Genomic DNA, 18492 nt, shown 5'->3' with positions numbered 1-18492 from the left:
AACCCCGGGAGAAGATCCCTCAGCCTCCAGGAATGCATTGGCTGCCCTATTCTTCCAGAACCCCGGGAGAAGAGGCCAGGACACCAGTGACTGGGGGGGGGGGGGGGGTGAGGGAAGAGGGGGGAGAGAGGAAGGAGGGGAGAGGTGGCAGGACACAGCTGGGTAGACCCTGCTGGAGGTGGGAGTCAGGCTGCTCTGCACATGGGATCAACCCCGGAAAGGAGATTAAGCCAAGCCCCTTAACCAACCCTCAATAGTATTATTATTGTTATTATTTTATAGCGGCAGCACTTCCATTAACTACAATCCCACCAATTAGAGCGCACGCAGGCCAATACAAAACGTAAACACTGTCTTACATCTAGTCTGCATCATGCAGCCACCTCTGGGGTGGGACCCGGAGTAATATATAGTATTTATACAGCACCTCCTATCCCAATGTTACAGTTATACACGGTGCAGCCACCTCTGGGGTGGGACCCTGAGTAATATATAGTATTTATATAGCACCTTCCTATCCCAATGTTACAGTTATACACGGTGCAGCCACCTCTGGGATGGGAACCTGAGTAATATATAATATTTATACAGCACCTTTCTATCCCCAATGTTAGTTATACACGGTGCAGCCACCTCTGGGGTGGGACCCTGAGTAATATATAGTATTTATACAGCACCTTCCTATCCCAATGTTACAGTTATACACGGTGCAGCCACCTCTGGGTGGGAACCTGAGTAATATATAGTATTTATACAGCACCTTTCATCCCAATGTTACAGTTATACATGGTGCAGCACCTCTGGGGTGGGACCCTGAGTAATATATAGTATTTATACAGCATCTTCCTATCCCAATGTTACAGTTATACACGGTGCAGCCACCTCTGGGGTGGGACCCTGAGTAATATATAGTATTATACAGCACTTCCTATCCCAATGTACAGTTATACACGGTGCAGCCACCTCTGGGTGGGACCCTGAGTATATATAGTATTTATATAGCATCTTCCTATCCAATGTTACAGTTATACACGGTGCAGCCACCTCTGGGGTGGGACCCCAAGTAATATATAGTATTTATACAGCACCTTCCTATCCCAATGTTACAGTTATACACGGTGCAGCCACCTCTGGGGTGGGACCCTGAGTAATATATAGTATTTATACAGCATCTTCCTATCCCATAGCGTTACAGTTATACACGGTGCAGCCACCTCTGGGGTGGGACCCCGAGTAATATATAGTATTTATATAGCACCTTCCTATCCCAATGTTACAGTTATACACGGTTGCAGCCACCTCTGGGGTGGGACCCTGAGTAATATATAGTATTTATACAGCACCTGCCTATCCAATGTTACAGTTATACACGGTGCAGCCACCTCTGGGGTGGGACTCTGAGGAATATATAGTATTTATACAGCATCTTCCTATCCCAATGTTACAGTTATACACGGTGCAGCCACCTCTGGGTGGGACCCTGAGTAATATATAGTATTTATATAGCATCTTCCTATCCCAATGTTACAGTTATACACGGGCAGCCACCTCTGGGGTGGGACCCCAAGTAATATATAGTATTTATACAGCACCTTCCTATCCCAATGTTACAGTTATACACGGTGCAGCCACCTCTGGGGTGGGACCCTGAGTAATATATAGTATTTATACAGCATCTTCCTATCCCATAGCGTTACAGTTATACACGGTGCAGCCACCTCTGGGGTGGGACCCCGAGTAATATATAGTATTTATATAGCACCTTCCTATCCCAATGTTACAGTTATACACGGTGCAGCCACCTCTGGGTGGGACCCTGAGTAATATATAGTATTATACAGCACCTTCCTATCCCAATGTTACAGTTATACACGGTGCAGCCACCTCTGGGGTGGGACTCTGAGGAATATATAGTATTTATACAGCACCTTCTATCCCAATGTTACAGTTATACACGGTGCAGCCACCTCTGGGGTGGACCCCGAGTAATATATAGTATTTATACAGCATCTTCCTATCCCAAGTGTTACAGTTATACACGGTGCAGCCACCTCTGGGTGGGACCCCGAGTAATATATAGTATTTATACAGCACCTTTCTATCCCAATGTTACAGTTTTACACGGGTGCAGCCACCTCTGGGGTGGGACCCTGAATAATATATAGTATTTATACAGCACCTTTCTATCCCAATGTTACAGTTATACACGGGTGCAGCCACCTCTGGGGTGGGACCCTGAGTAATATATAGTATTTATACAGCACCTTCCTATCCCAAAGTTACAGTTATTACACGGTGCAGCACCTCTGGGGTGGGAACCTGAGTAATATATAGTATTTATACAGCACCTTTCTATCCCAATGTTGTTATACACGGTGCAGCCACCTCTGGGGTGGGACCCTGAGTAATATATAGTATTTATACAGCACCTTCCTATCCCAATGTTACAGTTATACACGGGTGCAGCACCTCTGGGTGGGAACCTGAGTAATATATAGTATTTATACAGCACCTTTCTATCCCAATGTTACAGTTATACACGGTGCAGCCACCTCTGGGGTGGGACCCTGAGTAATATATAGTATTTATACAGCACCTTCCTATCCCAAAGTTACAGTTATACACGGTGCAGGCCACTCTTGGGGTGGGAACCTGAGTAATATATAGTATTTATACAGCACCTTTCTATCCCAATGTTAGTTATACACGGTGCAGCCACCTCTGGGGTGGGACCCTAAGTAATATATAGTATTTATACAGCACCTTCCTATCCCAATGTTACAGTTATACACGGTGCAGCCACCTCTGGGTGGGAACCTGAGTAATATATAGTATTTATACAGCACCTTTCTATCCCAATGTTACAGTTATACATGGTGCAGCCACCTCTGGGGTGGGACCCTGAGTAATATATAGTATTTATACAGCATCTTCCTATCCCAATGTTACAGTTATACACGGTGCAGCCACCTCTGGGGTGGGACCCTGAGTAATATATAGTATTTATACAGCATCTTCCTATCCCAATGTTACAGTTATACACGGTGCAGCACCTCTGGGTGGGACCCCGGAGTAATATATAGTATTTATACAGCATCTTCCTATCCCAATGTTACAGTTATACACGGTGCAGCCACCTCTGGGGTGGGACCCGAGTAATATATAGTATTTATACAGCACCTTCCAATCCCAATGTTACAGTTATACACGGAGCAGCCACCTCTGGGGTGGGACCCTGAGTAATATATAGTATTTATACAGCACCTTCCTATCCCAATGTTATAGTTATACATGGTGCAGCACCTCTGGGTGGGACCCCGAGTAATATATAGTATTTATACAGCACCTTCCAATCCCAATGTTACAGTTATACACGGAGCAGCCACCTCTGGGGTGGGACCCTGAGTAATATATAGTATTTATACAGCACCTTCCTATCCCAATGTTATAGTTATACATGGTGCAGCCACCTCTGGGGTGGGGACCCTGAGTAATATATAGTATTTATACAGCATCTTCTATCCCATAGCGTTACAGTTATACACGGTGCAGCCACCTCTGGGTGGGACCCCGAGTAATATATAGTATTTATATAGCACCTTCCTATCCCAATGTTACAGTTATACACGGTGCAGCACCTCTGGGGTGGGACCCTGAGTAATATATAGTATTTATACAGCATCTTCCTATCCCAATGTTACAGTTATACACGGTGCAGCCACCTCTGTTATGTATGAAGCTCTATTTCTGGCGCTGACCTTTGAAGTGGGCTACACTAAACCAGAAGTTCCAGGGGGGAGGGGGGGATGAAGCTTTAATAAAGGCCGTCACCGGATATTCCCCCCTCCCCCAGTTCACACGCCCGTGCACCGACCGCCTGCTAGCGATTTAGGGGTTACAAGTGGTTTTTGCCGGGCTATCAATCAAGGTAATTAAAAAAAAAAAAAAAATTTAAGTTAAAAATCATTTTTATTTAAGGCCACATTATTATACAGGTATAGAACATTGAGAGACACACGCAAGTACAACAAAAAATATGGCAGAGCAGTTGTAGATTTGATTTTTATTAAACATTGATTTACAACTTAAAGCTGCAGTTCAGTCTTTTTTTTTTTTTTTTACATTTATTTTTTTACTTCAATAGTTTTATGTGTGCAATCTCTAATTACCTATAGAACTGCAGTCAATTCGTTCTCCATGTATTGATAGGTCGAAATTTGGTGACATATAAAAGCTGGGATTTGTTTATATTCTGCTTGTCAATCAGTGGAAGCTCATGAATATTCATGAGCATTCCTGCACTGACATGTGCTAGAGGGAGGGCAGGGCTCACAAAGGGGTGTGCCAGGGCTTGTGACAGGACATGAAGGGGCAGTGCCTTAGCAAATGGCTGTTAAAATAGAATACAAGAAAATTGGTCTTTCAAAGTTGTTTTTTTAAAAACAGAAAATGCTAAAAAAAAAAAATCTTACTACAGAACTGATTTATTAAAAAAAAAACACACATGCAGGATATTGACTGAACTGCAGCTTTAACAAGTCAAAAACATTTTAATTGAACTTTTAAAACAAAATCTCACATTAAATCCTTTTTACCGGCATTTCTACGTCACCGGCAGTAAATATTCTTATGAATGCAGATTTTAGATTGTTCTGTAAAAATTAAAAAAGCCTCGGACTTCGCTTCGAGTTAACACAGAATTCATTTTTCCTTCAGATAAGTTGGTGGTCACCCAAAAGGCGGGGGGGGTCTCCTTGATGAATGGAGGAGGGTCTCCCTGTATGGAGGAGGAGGCAGGGGGGTCTCCCTGTATGGGGAAGGGGGGCAGGCACCAGCTATGAGTATTCGAAAATCTACTCAGTGTCTATTTGGGGGGTGAGTGTGGATTCTTTCACGTACAGCAGCTGAGTGGGTGTGTATACACAAAGACACATTTACAAATATACACACAAATAAACATTACATAGTCACAAATATACAAGGAGATTTACAGATACATAAATACACACATTATACAAATGACAATTACACACGCTTGTACATGTTATTCACAGTGTTTCACACAATTACCAACGCCGCTGTTAACCACGTCACGGCCAGAGAAGTGTCCACTCATAGCGCCTCAAACCCATTCAAAAGCCAACATGCACCACAGAGTTACAGAGTGACATGAATATACAGTACAGCCTCATAAGTACCACTCCTTCCCCCAAAAGACATACACCCCCCACCCCCACCTATTTTGTAACATCTCAACACATTGTGATGCTCCGCAGATCCACCCTAATGAAATCTAATGGTACCGGGGTCATAACAGAGAAAAGGGGGATAGATTTATTCCGTACAAGCGGTTTTGGGGGCGGAAGTAAAAGCAGGCAGACCTGAGGCTGGGAGGCAGACTCTCGCTGCAGAGCGAGCTCCTCGTTTCCTGCACACGGCGAAACGTTCATATTTCCTACACGAGAGACAGAAAGCTCACCCCCCCCCCCCCCCGTGCTGCACATGGGCATATATATACACACACACAAGCGGGGGCACGGGCAGAGCGCTGGGAAGGACATACATTGGGGTCTGTGGGGGGTGGCAAATATCAAGGTTGGCAATACAGCGGTACAACAGTAATATCGTGATAATAAATACATGGCGAGAAGTGGATACTAATTTGTTTCATATCGGGTATTAATGTTAGCTCGGGCTGTGACACTTTAGAGACAGCCAGTCAGTGACCGGTAGTTAAGACCAGCTCCAAAGCAGGCAGAACTGCCAATGTAAGCAGGACCCCAGCACCCTGCCCATCCACTGACACCCTGCTCACCCACCGACGCGCACACCCTGCCCATCACCGACGCGCACACCCTGCCATCCACCGACGCGCACACCCTGCCCATCCACTGACACCCTGCTCACCCACCGACGCGCACACCCTGCCCATCCACCGACGCGCACACCCTGCCCATCCACCGACGCGCACACCCTGCCCATCCACCGACGCGCACACCCTGCCCATCCACCGACGCGCACACCCTGCCCATCCACCGACGCGCACACCCTGCCCATCCACCGACGCGCACACCCTGCCCATCCACCGACTCGCACACCCTGCCCATCCACCGACGCGCACACCCTGCCCATCCACTGACACCCTGCTCACCCACCGACGCGCACACCCTGCCCATCCACCGACGCGCACAACCCTGCCCATCCACCGACGCGCACACCCTGCCCATCCACCGACGCGCACACCCTGCCCATCCACCGACGCGCACACCTGCCCATCCACCGACGCGCACACCCTGCCCATCACCGACGCGCACATCCCGCCCATCCACCGACGCGCACATCCCGCCATCCACCGACGCGCACACCCCGCCCACCCACCGACGCGCACACCCCGCCCACCCACCGACGCGCACACCCCGCTCACCCACCGACGCGCACACCCCGCTCACCCACCGACGCGCACACCCCGCTCACCCACCGACGCGCACACCCTGCCCATCCACCGACGCGCACACCCTGCCCATCCACCGACGCGCACACCCCGCCCATCCACCGACGCGAACACCCCGCCCCTCCACCGACGCGCACACCCTACTCACCCACCGACGCGCACACCCTGCCCATCCACCGACGCGCACACCCTGCCCATCCACCGACGCGCACACCTGCCCATCCACCGACGCGCACACCCTGCCCATCCACCGACGCGCACACCCTGCCCATCCACCGACACGCACACCTGCTCACCCACCGACGCGCACACCCCGCTCACCCACCGACGCGCACCACCCCGCACACCCACCGACGCGCACACCCCGCTCACCCACCGACGCGCACACCCGCTCACCCACGACGCGCACACCCCGCTCACCCACCGACGCGCACACCCCGCTCACCCACTGCTCATAACCCATTAAATAAATGGGAAATAATGATCGGCTTTTATTCCTGTTTCGCAAGTATTTATGCTCCATGTAACCTCATTTTATAACTCCTCCAATCTCCCCCTATAACTCCTCCTATCTCCCCCTATAACTCCTCCTATCTCCCCCTATAACTCCTCCTATCTCCCCCTATAACTCCTCCTATCTCCCCTATAACTCCTCCTATCTCCCCCTATAACTCCTCCTATCTCCCCTATAACTCCTCCTATCTCCCCTATAACTCTCCTATCTCCCCCTATAACTCCTCCTATCTCCCCCTATAACTCCTCCTATCTCCCCCTATAACTCCTCCTATCTCCCCCTATAACTCCTCCTATCTCCCCTATAACTCCTCCTATCTCCCCCTATAACTTCTCCTATCTCCCCCTATAACTCCTCCTATCTCCCCCTATAACTCCTCCTATCTCCCCCTATAACTCCTATCTCCCCCTATAACTCCTCCTATCTCCCCCTATAACTCCTCCAATCTCTCCTATAACTCCTCCTATCTCCCCCTATAACTCCTCCTATCTCCCCCTATAACTCCTCCTATCTCCCCCTATAACTCCTCCTATCTCCCCCTATAACTCCTCCTATCTCCCCCTATAACTCCTCCTATCTCCCCCTATAACTCCTCCAATCTCTCCCTATAACTCCTCCAATCTCTCCCTATAACTCCTCCAATCTCTCCCTATAACACCCTCCAATCTCTCCTATAACTCCTCCTATCTCCCCTATAACTCCTCCTATCTCCCCCTATAACTCCTCCTATCTCCCCCTATAACTCCTCCTATCTCCCCCTATAACTCCTCCTATGTCCCCCTATAACTCCTCCTATCTCTCCATATAACCTCTCCCTATAACTCCTCCTATCTCTCCATATAACCTCTCCATATAACCTCTCCCTATAACTCCTCCTATCTCTCCCTATAACTCCTCCTCTCTAAATATAACGGTTTCACTTCGGACCAAAGTGACCTAATGACAGTGCCAAATTGAACCCATTAAACATAATTGGCACCTAAAAAAAAAAAATCATACAAATCAAAGTGACTTTAATACCTTTTTAACTTCCACTGTTTCCATAGAAACCAAATGCTTCAGAGTTTCTCCAGCCTGCCCCTAACCTCTTATGGGATAAGCCTGCTTGTGAATAACAGGCACACGTCCGATCTCCAACACTGTCTGCATCTCACTGTCTCTGCTAACGAGCTCAGCACCCAGACTGCCATAAGGTGGGATCCCAGCCCCTTGTTTCATTTAATAATGCAGGAAACGCTGAAGGGTTCATTCATTATTGGAAGGAAGCTAATGATGCAACACACACACACACACACACACACACACACACAATCTCTCCTATTTCTACCGCAAACTTTCATTCCTAAACTCAACGCCGCCACATCTGGGTGGAATCCTGTAGGTACAGTGAAATACACACACACACACACACACACACACACACACACACACACACACACACACACACACACACACACACACACACACACACACACACACACACACACACACACACACACAGTTATGGTGGGTGAAAAAGGCGACAAGAAACCTCCACCGCATAGGGTTGCAGACCTGTCTAAGACATGTGAATGTGCTCACAAGCGATGTATATAGATATAAATATATCTATATCGCTATCAAAACCGAATGGACGATACCGTTCTGTGGCTAACTAAATGCTTTTTTTTGTGCGAGCTTTCGAGATACACTGATCTCTGCTCCAGCGATGTTACAATGATTAAAGCAAGATAGGTTTTTACTTACAAACAGTGCATCCTGGAATGTATCTGACTGACGCCTATCCCTCCCCCTGTGCTGTATGCGATTTATAACTTAAGCTGAGGACCCGCTGCGGTCGGCAGACACGCGCGGCTGCGGTGCGCGTCACTCACCAGCTTGTGACTTCCTCCCGAGCCGGCCCCAGTCCCTCCTCACTGCAAGGCTCACTACGCGCTGACGCGTCAGCCGCCAGGGGATTGTGATCCCGAGCGGTGACGCGTCACATGGTGCGCTGGTGAGCCAATCAGCACCGGGGGCTGGAGCTGTCAGAGGGGGGGGGGGGGGGGAGAGGGTGTGTGTGTGTATGTATGTATGTGTGTATGTATGTGTGTGTATGTGTGTGTGTGTATGTGTAGTGGTTGACAAATCACCAAAAAATCTACTCGCCACACAAAAAATCTACTCGCCACCTAGTACCAAACGTGTGCTGCTTGGGCCAATATTTACTCGCCCGGGGGTTAAATCCACTCGCCCGGGGCGAGCAAATGTATAGGTTTGTCGAACACTGTGTATGTGTATATGTGTGTGTGGGGTGTGTGGTGTGTGTTTCACATGGTGCATCCCCCCCTCCTCACAGAATGTTAGTGATGTTAGAGTGGGTGTATGTGTGTGTAAATATACATTTATAAAGCGCTTTACAAAAGGTGTGTGTGGAGAGGAGTGTATACCAATGGTGTGGAAATGTTAGAGGGTGTTGCATTACTATTAGTGTGTGGATACTATGTGGTCCCCTATTGGTATATAGCGATAGAATTACACTGTACATTAGTATGTGTAAGACAACTGTGTGAGCATTCATATAGCGCAGTATGTATAGAGGAGAGAAGAGAGAGAGAGAGAGAGAGAGAGAGAGAGAGAGAGAGAGAGAGAGAGAGATGAGAGAGAGAGAGAGAGAGAGAGAGAGAGAGAGAGAGAGAGAGAGAGAGAGGACAACGAGGAGATAGATATATATATATATATCTATCTAACACACATACACACTTAAAGTTATGGTGGGTGGTACGGTGGAGGTTTTTTGTCTCCTTTTTCACCCACCATACTTAAAACGTGATGGTAAACCCTACAGTCTTGAAATTGCAAAGCCAGCAGTACCACCATCCTCACACTGATGATCCCCATTAAGGTTGAAACAGGTCTGTGAGTGGTTTCTCTGGCTTTGCATCTGATTCCCAGCTGTGCTTTAAAGCTGTGTTAACAGCGAGCATTAGCTTATATGGGCTCCATGTAACAATGGTTTTTCAGGCAAAAGGTGACACATTGTGTGCTCATTTGCATGTAATTTCCCAGAATCCCTTGCTGCAGTGGGAGCACTGTATGCTGGGGATAATGGTGAAAGGCAGGGGTGCAGACCAGTCTAAGGCCTCGGGCATGGTCAGCGCCCCGTGCTGCTGCTCGGCAGTGAACCCCTGCAGCCGCAATGAGAGCGGCTTTAGCAGGGGCTCGCGCACGCTTCCGCAGGCTTGCGGAAGCGTGTGTCTTAACAAATGTTACGTTTCAGAGCTCGCCGGAGCGCAGGGCCGGTCACGTGAGCGGATCGCCCATGAGGGCGAACTAGCTCCGTGACGTCACTGGCCCGCCCACGGACGCGCGCGCTCTAAGGCCAGGGAAAGCACCGCTTTCCCTCAGCGCGCCTCCGCACGGGCAAAGTGTCTATGGACTAAGCCTAAGACATGTGAATGTGCTCACAAGTGATCTTTTTATTTGCTATATGATGGCGGTTTCTTGTTGCCTTTTTCACCCACCATAACTTAAAATGTGATGTGTGTGTGGTGTGTGTGTGTGTGAGTGAGTACACACACACACACACACACACACACACAAGGCATCTGTAATACCTGGTGTGAACCTGTTAATAGGTTTGTGGATTTAGGAAGCAGAATGTGTGCTGTTTATCATCTACACACACATACACACATACACAACACGCGCGCTCCCCCATCCCCCTTTCCTCTGGGATATGGCCTAGTCTTTTCTGATGCCCTGCTGTGCTGTCAGGTCCTGCCACATATTTTCCGCTGACCCCCAACCGCTAGTTGCTGCAGCAGAGAGAGAGGGAGGGAGAGGGGAGGAGAGAGACAGAGAGAGAGTGTCAGCACAGGCTCCAGGGCACGAGAGGGGGGAGGAGAGGGGGGGAGTCTCAGGCAGACCTGAAATCCTGTCTCACCGACAGTGCTCAAAAAGGATCCGATAATGGATCTGAGGAGCTGGCACCGGCCCGTCACTCTCCCTGCCGGCCAAGCGCAGTCACCCCCGCAGACCCTGCGCCAGGAATATAGTGATTCCGAGTACCAGGAGGATAGGAGAGCGGAGTATAGCCATGCTGAGTACCAGTGTTCAGTAGGATGAGTGTGTTGACTATAGCCATGCGTGGAGTATAGTGGTACCAAGTACCACCGTTGAGCAAGGTGTGTGTGGGTCCTTCTGGTACTCCGCATCACTATACTCCCCACACTGACTGATCCCTCTGATCACTGGCATGCAGCAACCACTATACTTCATAACATTAGTGCAGAAACATGCAGTCACCTCAGCGGCACAATCCATGCAAGGTCAATATAAAACCTGTGTGTGTGTGTGTATATGTGCGTGTATGTATATGTGTGTACACACACACACGTATATATGTATGTGTGTGTGTGTATGTATATGTGGTTTGTACTTGCTTTGCTTGTCCCATGCTGTGCTTAAAAGCTGTGTGACGGCGAGGTATTTGCTTAAATCGGCTCCAAGTGAATGGATATTTCAGGCAAAGGTGACACGTTGTGTGCTCATTTGCATGTCATTTCCCAGAATCCATTGCAGCAGTGGGAACACTGTATGCTAGGTGATAATGGTGAAAGGCAGGGTTGTGGACATGTGAATGTGCTCACAGGTGATGTTCTTTAGTGTGTGTGTATTTACATTGGAAGTATTAACGCAGACAACCTGGGACAAAAATACAGGTAAGATAAATTAAAGACACACACACACACACACACTAAACTTCCATTGCAAAACCCTTTACATATTAAAGAAAGCTTAATCCAGCCACCTCTGGGGTGAATCCTGTAGCACACAGGCCAGCAAACACACTGAAGCACAGAAATGACCCGCCCTGCTGACCCCAGGTGGCGCTCGCTGGGGCATAACCCCAAAATGAGGTAAGAGCCCTCTGCAGGCACCCAAAGTGTCTCAGCAAACTCACTATAGCTGGCGTATAAAAACTCCCCGCAAAAATACCTCCCGCGTGATTGTATTGCGTTGGGAGCGTCTCACGGCGAGGTTCCGGATTTGGGAGAATCCTAGCAGGGGGTGTAAGGGGGATCCCTGAAAGTAGAGTATTTTTGGGCCATTGAAGTGGAATGTGGCATTTAAAAGGCGACACTGCTATGTGCTATTTGAGGTGATAACTTGGGTTTACGGTGAGTAGACACCAACAAACTCGAGACCCTCAGATAATTAAAACAAATCGTGACACTCGGAGGAGGATTATAGCTTACAACATTTGGGGCGCAGCCGTGTGCTAAATCCTAATAGGCCAAAGAGGCCTGCAAAGCAATGGGGTTAAAAATAAGGATAGGAAAGCCCCTTATGTCCCCCACCTCCCCTCCCCCACCCTGCAGCACCTTCCTTCAGAAAGATTATCTGCAGTAAATCCCTTTAACCCATTCCCTCAACTACCCCCCCCCCCCCCCCTAAGGCTCACACACTTCAATGCACCTTCTGTTCCGGGAGCTGCTCTCCCCCACAGAGCAACTGCACAGCACATATCCTGGCTACAGGGACAGTCACATGCACAGCCAGAGTATCCTAATGATGAACACGTGTTTAATGGGCTACAGCAGGGTGCTGAACTGCAGTCTTCAAGCACCCCCGCCCAACAGGTCAGGTTTTCAAAACATCCCAGCTTCAGCACAGGTGGGCTCAATCATTGGCTCAGTTGAAGCAGGGACCGACGAGCCAACGCTGCTGAAGCAGGGATATCTCGAAAACCTGACCTGTTGGAGGGTCTTGAGGACTAGCATTGAGCACCCCTGGGTTCCAGGGTCAGTCTTATTAAGGAGGAAAGTGACCTAAATGACAGGACATGAGGTTTTTGTCCTACGTGGGACGGACCCCTTCCACTCATTAAACATGTCCCTGTTGAGTCACCCGGGTAGGATTCTGTCCCGCAGCACATTACAGCACATTACAGGGACGTCCCCCAGTCCTACTCCCAAACACAAAACAGTCGCTGGGAAGGTTAGTGATGCCACAGTATGGAAAGTCCCAGGCAGAGAGAGGAGGTAAATACACAGACCGGAGGCCTTCCCTTCCACTCATAAGAACGCATGCGCGCACGCACGGACACATATGTATGTATAGCCTATATAGCACCATATGTGCCAGGGCTTTAGGGAGATAAAAAGGTTTGACAGATGTCAATCGCAGCCCCCCACCCACTACTCATAGGAGGAGACAGCTTTCCAGGGTCTAAGTAGACATATGGGCAGAGGGAGAGCGAGAGCCAGAGAGACGGGCAGAGGGATAGAGAGAGCCAGAGAGACGGGCAGAGGGAGAGAGAGCCAGAGCCAGAGAGACGGGCAGAGGGAGAGAGAGCCAGAGAGAGAGAGAGTCAGAGCCACGGGCAGAGGGAGAGAGAGACTGGCAGAGGGAGAGAGAGAGACGGGCAGAGGGAGAGAGAGACGGGCAGAGGGAGAGAGAGACGGGCAGAGGGAGAGAGAGACGGGCAGAGGGAGAGAGAGACGGGCAGAGGGAGAGAGAGACGGGCAGAGGAGAGAGAGACGGGCAGAGGGAGAGAGAGACGGGCAGAGGGGGAGAGAGACGGGCAGAGGGAGAGAGAGACAGACGGGCAGAGAGAGAGAGAGACACAGACGGGCAGAGAGAGAGAGACAGACACAGACGGGCAGAGAGAGAGAGACAGACGGGCAGAGAGAGAGAGAGAGACAGATGGGCAGAGAGAGACACAGACGGGCAGAGAGAGACACAGACGGGCAGAGAGAGAGAGACACAGACGGGCAGAGAGAGAGAGAGACACAGACGGGCAGAGGGAGAGAGAGACACAGACGGGCAGAGGGAGAGAGAGACACAGACGGGCAGAGGGGGAGAGAGACACAGACGGGCAGAGGGAGAGAGAGACACAGACGGGCAGAGGGAGAGAGAGACACAGACGGGCAAAGGGAGAGAGAGACAGACGGGCAGAGGGAGAGAGAGACACAGACGGGCAGAGGAGAGAGAGACAGACGGGCAGAGGGAGAGAGAAACACAGACGGGCAGAGGGAGAGAGAGAGGACACACAGACGGGCAAGAGAGAGAGAGAGACACACAGACGGCAGAGGGAGAGAGAGAGACACAGACGGGCAGAGGGAGAGAGAGACACACAGACGGGCAGAGGGAGAGAGAGACACACAGACGGGCAGAGGGAGAGAGAGAGAGACAGACGGGCAGAGGGAGAGAGAGAGACAGACGGGCAGAGGGAGAGAGAGAGACACAGACGGGCAGAGGGAGAGATACAGACGGGCAGAGGGAGAGAGACACAGACGGGCAGAGGGAGAGACAGACGGGCAGAGGAGAGAGAGACGGGCAGAGGGAGAGAGACAGACGGGCAGAGGAGAGAGACAGACGGGCAGAGTAAGAGACACAGACGGCAGAGAGAGAGAGAGAGACACAGGCGGGCAGAGGGAGAGAGAGACAGGCGGGCAGAGGGAGAGAGAGATACAGACGGGCAGAGGGAGAGAGAGATAGAGACGGGCAGAGGGAGAGAGAGACACAGACGGCAAAGCGAGAGAGAGACACAGACGGGCAGAGGGAGAGACACAGACGGGCAGAGGGAGAGAGAGAGACACAGGCGGGCAAGGGGAGAGAGAGACACAGACGGGCAGAGGGAGAGAGAGACACAGACGGGCAGAGGGAGAGAACGATGGATAGAGACAGATTACAAATGGATAATTGGATGGATAGAGGGAGGGATAGACGGACAGAGGGCCAGAGAGGGATAAATATAAATGATCTTGAGTAAAAGGATGGGACAGAATTACATAGATTAGGTACCCGTATAAGGGGGGGGGGGGGGGGACACAAAATATATAAATAAATCGATAAGTAGATAAAAAAAGTGAAAACAGCCAGATACAGACAGACCGGGACACCTAGCTCCTGATAAAGGAAGGGGAGCAACGCTCTGCAGGATATGACTATACAAAGGGCATCTTCTACACACCATAACACTGCCCAATACCACACCACACACCATAACACTGCCATACCACACACACACACACACCATAACACTGCCCAATACCACACACCACACACACCATAACACTGCCCAATACCACACACACACAATAACACTGCCCAATACCACACACACACACACCATAACACTGCCCAATACCACACACACACACACACACCATAACACTGCCCAATACCACCACACACACACACACACAATAACACTGCCAATACCACACACACACACACAATAACACTGCCCAATACCTCACACACACACACAATAACACTGCCCAATACCTCACACACACCACAATAACACTGCCAATACCACACACACACACACACAATAACACTGCCCAATACCACACACACACACACACAATAACACTGCCCAATACCACACACACACAATAACACTGCCACCAATACCACACACACACTGCCCAATACCACACACACACTGCCCAATACCACACACACACACTGCCCAATACCACACACACACACTGCCCAATACCACACACACACACTGCCCAATACACACACACACACTGCCCAATACCACACACACACACTGCCCAATACCACACACACACACCATAACACTGCCCAATACCACACACACCATAACACTGCCCAATACCACACACACACTGCCCAATACCACACACACACACTGCCCAATACCACACACACACACCATAACACTGCCCAATACCACACACACACACACACCATAACACTGCCCAATACCACACACACCATAACACTGCCCAATTCTACACACACCATAACACTGCCCAATACTACACACACACACACACCACTGAACAATACTACACACACACACCACAACACTGATCAATACTACACACACACACCACAACACTGCCCAATACTACACACACACACCACAACACTGCCCAATACTACACACACACACCACAACACTGCCCAATACTACACACACCCACACCACTGCCCAATACTACACACACACACACAACACTACACAGCCCAGTGCTACACACACCATAACACCGCCTAATACTACACACATTGGCACCCTGCTAGCTCTACACCAAGGCACGCAAGTAGGCATATAGCTATTTGAAATACAGTTGACTTTTAAATTACACATCTTCATACAATGAGCAAGTTCATATTCCTCAATAAAGACCAGTTTGGTGTGTATATAACAGGAATACATGCGTGCGTGTGTGTGTGTGTGTGTGTGTATAAATAAAATATATATATAAAAATATCACACACTGCCACCTCCCCCTTTATAACCATTGGCTGGAAGGCCCACAAGTGTCATTGTTATTGAATGTGACACACACACACTCCGTGCCAGTGTCACACACAGCAGGACATGGGGTGGCATTAATGGTGTGGCAGCTGACCATTTAACCCCTTTAACGCCAGAGCAGCCTGGGAACACATGTAATGCTCGCCTGGCGCTGCCAGCGTTAATGCCCCTTTACAAGGAGAACGAAGAGACAGGAAATGAGAGGGACCGAGACAATGGGTGTCACCTGAGCTGGGACATGTGTCCCTGACCTCACCGCCCCCCTCCCTCTGCAAGGATATAATGACACTTATTAATTAGAAGAGGGGGGAGGGAAGGCAGACAGAGGAGAGAGAGACAGGCAGGGGGGGGGAGGAGAGAGAGAGACAGGCAGGGGGGGGGAGGAGAGAGAGACAGGCAGGGGGGGGGAGGAGAGAGAGAGAGAGACAGGCGGGGGGGGGGAGGAGAGACAGGCGGGGGGGGAGGAGAGACAGGCGGGGGGGGGAGGAGAGAGACAGGCGGGGGGGGGAGGAGGAGAGAGAGACAGGCGGGGGGGGGAGAGAGACAGGGGGGAGGAGAGAGAGAGACAGGCGGGGGGGGGAGGAGAGAGAGAGAGACAGGCGGGGGGGGGAGGAGAGAGACAGGCAGGGGAGAGAGAGACAGGCAGGGGGGGGAGGAGAGAGAGAGACAGGCAGGGGGGGGGAGGAGAGAGAGAGACAGGCAGGGGGGGGGAGGAGAGAGAGAGACAGGCAGGGGGGGGGGGAGGAGAGAGAGAGACAGGCAGGGGGGGGGGAGGAGAGAGAGAGACAGGCAGGGGGGGGGAGGAGAGAGAGACAGGCAGGGGGGGGGGAGGAGAGAGAGACAGGCAGGGGGGGGGAGGAGAGAGAGACAGGCAGGGGGGGGAGGGAGGAGAGAGAGACAGGCAGGGGGGGGAGGAGAGAGACAGGCAGGTGGGGGGGGGAGAGAGACAGGCAGGTGGGGGGGGAGAGAGAGACAGGCAGGGGGGGAGGAGAGAGAGAGGCAGAGGGGGGAGGAGAGAGAGAGACAGGCAGGGGGGGGAGAGAGCGGCAGTCGGGGGGGGGGAAGAGAGCGGCAGTCGGGGGGGGGGAGAGAGCGGCAGTCGGGGGGGGAGAGAGCAGCAGTCGGGGGGGGAGGAGAGCGGCATTCGTGGGGAGGAGAGCGGCATTCGTGGGGGGAGAGAGCGGCAGTCGGGGGGGGAGAGAGAGCGGCAGTCGGGGGGGGGAGAGAGCGGCAGTTGGGGCGGGGGGGGAGAGAGCGGCAGTTGGGGCGGGGGGGGGAGAGAGCGGCAGTTGGGGCGGGGGGGGGAGAGAGCGGCAGTTGGGGCGGGGGGGGGAGAGAGCGGCAGTTGGGGCGGGGGGGGAGAGAGCGGCAGTTGGGGCGGGGGGGGAGAGAGCGGCAGTTGGGGCGGGGGGGGAGAGAGCGGCAGTTGGGGCGGGGGGGGAGAGAGCGGCAGTTGGGGCGGGGGGGGAGAGAGCGGCAGTTGGGCGGGGGGGAGAGAGCGGCAGTCAGGGGGGGGAGAGAGCGGCAGTCAGGGGGGGGAGAGAGCGCAGTCAGGGGGGGGAGAGAGCGGCAGTCAGGGGGGGAGAGAGCGGCAGTCAGGGGGGGGAGAGAGCGGCAGTCAGGGGGGGGAGAGAGCGGCAGTCAGGGGGGGGAGAGAGCGGCAGTCAGGGGGGGGAGAGAGCGGCAGTCAGGGGGGGGAGAGAGCGGCAGTCAGGGGGGGAGAGAGCGGCAGTCAGGGGGGGGAGAGAGCGGCAGTCAGGGGGGGGAGAGAGCGGCAGTCAGGGGGGGAAGAGAGCGGCAGTCAGGGGGGGGGAAGAACGGCAGTCAGGGGGGGGAAGAACGGCAGTCAGGGGGGGGAGAGAGCGGCAGTCGGGGGGGGAGAGAGTGGCAGTCGGGGGGGGGAGAGAGTGGCAGTCGGGGGGGGAGAGAGTGGCAGTCGGGGGGGAGAGTGGCAGTCAGGGGGGGAGAGAGTGGCAGTTAGGGGGGGGGAGAGAGTGGCAGTCAGGGGGGGGGAGAGAGTGGCAGTCAGGGGGGGGGAGAGAGTGGCAGTCAGGGGGGGGGAGAGAGTGGCAGTCAGGGGGGGGGGAGAGAGTGGCAGTCAGGGGGGGGGGGAGAGAGTGGCAGTCAGGGGGGGGGGAGAGAGTGGCAGTCAAGGGGGGGGAGAGAGTGGCAGTCAAGGGGGGGGAGAGAGTGGCAGTCAGGGGGGAGAGAGAGTTGCAGTCAGGGGGGAGAGAG

This window comes from Ascaphus truei, chromosome 6 (genome assembly GCF_040206685.1).
Source record: "Ascaphus truei isolate aAscTru1 chromosome 6, aAscTru1.hap1, whole genome shotgun sequence".
NCBI lineage: Eukaryota > Metazoa > Chordata > Amphibia > Anura > Ascaphidae > Ascaphus > Ascaphus truei.
This window is presented reverse-complemented; position numbering follows the sequence as displayed.